Below are 3202 nucleotides of genomic sequence, written 5' to 3'. Positions count from 1 at the left end.
GCCCATAAATGGAATATTCAACATTCAGTAGAATGTATCAGATATGATTGTGTACACATTGTTAAAATTATTGAAATGAAGGAAATGTACAAAGATAAAATAATATCCTAAATATTCTATTGTTTTAAAAACATTTAAAAAGATATTAACAGTGGTTTCATTTGGGATCAGTAGGGCTAAGAAAAAGGAAGAAAACAGTTATCCTTCCTTATAATATTTATTATGAATGATTTACTTAAATCACAATATAAATATTTCCATTAAAATAAATAGTATAAAGCAATATTTTAAGGAAATTAATTTGAAATGTACTGTGTGCTGCTTTTAATATTTTGGTGTCTAGTCTCATTTAAAATTACTGAGCCTTCCAGAATAAAAGTCCATAAGTGGGCATTTGAAAATAAACTGTTTGGGGAATAAATACATATATTTATACCATATAATTCAATGATAGTAGAATTCTATATTCATTTTTTTAAATATAATATTAACTGCTTACTACAAAAAGGTAATGATGGCTGAAAATTGGTATAAAAAACTGGATCCAAACCTAAAGTATTATAATAATAATAATAATAATAATAAATAAATAAATAAATAAAAAACTGGATCCTGTAACTGTAAATGATATAACTGGAAAAAGCGGTCAAATTCACATAAAGCCTATAGTGAAATTAATAGTGTGGTAACAATTTTGATTTTTTTAGTTATGATAATTATAATATAGTTGTTCAAGGTATCAATCTGAGGAAAAGCTAGGCAAAGGGTAAAGTGCAGCTTTTGGTTTTATTTTTAACTCTGATAACTCTAAAATCATTTCAAGTTAAAAATTTAAAAAACTGATGTTGTAACACGGGTTTGATATGTTTATATTTATTTTTATGATGGGAAGTACATTTATATCAGAAGAGAAAGAGGAGGCGATCCACATTTAATACACATTGTTTCCTGTCACCTGTACACTCATTGCACAATATCTCTGGAAAGAGAGACTGATTGTTTAAAGTACCGACTACTAAGATCCTGGCTGCTGCATTGAGGCTTAAGGGTTCGACCTTTTAAATAATTAAACGCAAAATTGAGTGTCTCTCTGTGCCCAAACAAATGTAATAATTGCAGTCCTATGAACCTCACAGGTTTGAAGTACATTCCAGATTAAGCCAGCTCTGCAGTCATGTCTGACAACAGAGCTGCAAATGGCAAACCGCAACCTCCACCATACAGCACCTGCCAGGTTGCACAGAACGTCCCTGTCCCAGATGCCGTTTGCTAACAACGTCCCAGCATCACATCAGGTGATAGTTCTCTCCCAGAGAGAGTCTTAAGGCCAGGCCAAGCACAGCTTTTCTCCTTTCATGCATTTGCTTTTTCTTTCCTTCCCTTTTTCTTCTGATAAGAGCTATTTGGTAAGATCCTTTATTATTTAACATTAAAGAGAAAATTCAGTGAATGGAGGAAACTTTAGTATGGCTTCATTTAATTAAGCTGAGAAAAAATTTATCACCCAAGAGATATGCAATAATAATACACATATCCAAAGCATAGAAATACTAACAAGTTTCAGAATTTTTAATAATATGTTAGGAAAAAATTGTGTTATTACAATACTTCCTTTATTAAACTACAGATTTGTTATTACACTAAAGACTAAAATATACCCTGAATAATTACAACTCCATTTAAGCTTAAAATTTAAAATAACGAAGACAATTTCAAAAATTTTAAATTTTAAAAATTGTAAAAGTTAACATTCCTTAGATATTTATTATGTGTCAGATAATACACGGTAAATTAAAGACTTACCGTGTATCATCTATTTAAATCTCCATGCAGCCATTACGAAGGAGATATTATTATTTCCCCATTTTACAGGAAGGGAGGAAAACACTGATGTAACCTTTCGAAGATTACATAGCTGGTAAGTGATGGAATAAAAATAAAGCTCAAACAATCTGATTTCTAACCTGTTCTTCTAACCATTGTTTTATATCACCCACCCCTTTCATGGCAATAAGTACTTCAGTATTCTCAATTTTTTTTTTTTACAAAATAGCACATTTATGATTTTTGTTATTATAAAAATATGTGTGTACATTTATGTCTTCCTGGTCTTACATGAAAACAAACTTTTTGGCTTTAACCTCTATATGAAACAGGCTGTTTAATTACACATTCTAAATAAAAATAGGACTGGAAAGCAAAAAGTTAGAAAATTTTGATAGAAATACAAATGCATATGTGATTATGCAACATATAAACCTTTAAAATAAAAAATCATATATATTTATATTTTAAATAACTAATATGCAGTTATATATAATGCCACATTATACTAAGAGAAAGAGTTAATCAAAGTTTTTACAATTTAAATAGTTGGGAAGAAATACAAAGGCATTCTCTAGAATTGCTTCTTAATTGCACTTTTGATGAGCAGACTTTGAGTAAAAAATTGCTCCCATACTCCTCATTCTTTTGGAAATATATTGAGGCTTTCATTAGTGAAGATAAATCACAAAGATGACAAGATCAGGAAGAGAGTTTGGGAAAGAATGAAATTAAGAGTTCCAAAAGTAGCTAATTTTTCTATTTTTGCTCTAACTATTGATCATTCTATCAATGTTCTTATCACCTGACGGTATTATGAAAATGGAACCCAGGTACTCATGCCATCAAAACGAGGCCATATAAATGGCTATGGGGGACCTTATTAATGGGAAAGCAGTAAAGCACACAATGATATTTGGATGTAATATGGGTAACTGCAGCCACCATGGGAGGCTCTAACTGGGCTTATTTTTCCTGATGTGCTAAGTGAGCCTATAAAAAATGGAAACTATCCTGTAGGATTTTTTTAGAATTAAAAAATGAGAATTCATCCAAAATTATCAGACCTTGCCTAACATACCACACATTTGCCATAATTAGAATAATAAGTATTATTCTTGCTATTTTGTAAGCGTTATTCTGTACTTTTGCTCCAAATGAAAGACTGATAAAAATTCAAAGTCAAATTCAGTCAGGGCTATAGCACCTAAAACTGCTGAGAAAAATACTGCAGGATGAACAGGGATTAGACCTCCTATCACACGTTCTTTTACTTTTTGTCCAGCCTCTTAATGTAAGATTAACTTGTCCCTTCTAATATCCTATATGATAAATAGAAGGCATATGAGAGAAGGCTATATCATATATCTGATATCAT

Source organism: Pongo pygmaeus, chromosome 6 (genome assembly GCF_028885625.2).
Source record: "Pongo pygmaeus isolate AG05252 chromosome 6, NHGRI_mPonPyg2-v2.0_pri, whole genome shotgun sequence".
Lineage (NCBI taxonomy): Eukaryota > Metazoa > Chordata > Mammalia > Primates > Hominidae > Pongo > Pongo pygmaeus.
The sequence above is the reverse complement of the archived record's forward strand: the minus strand, read 5'-3'. Positions refer to the sequence as shown.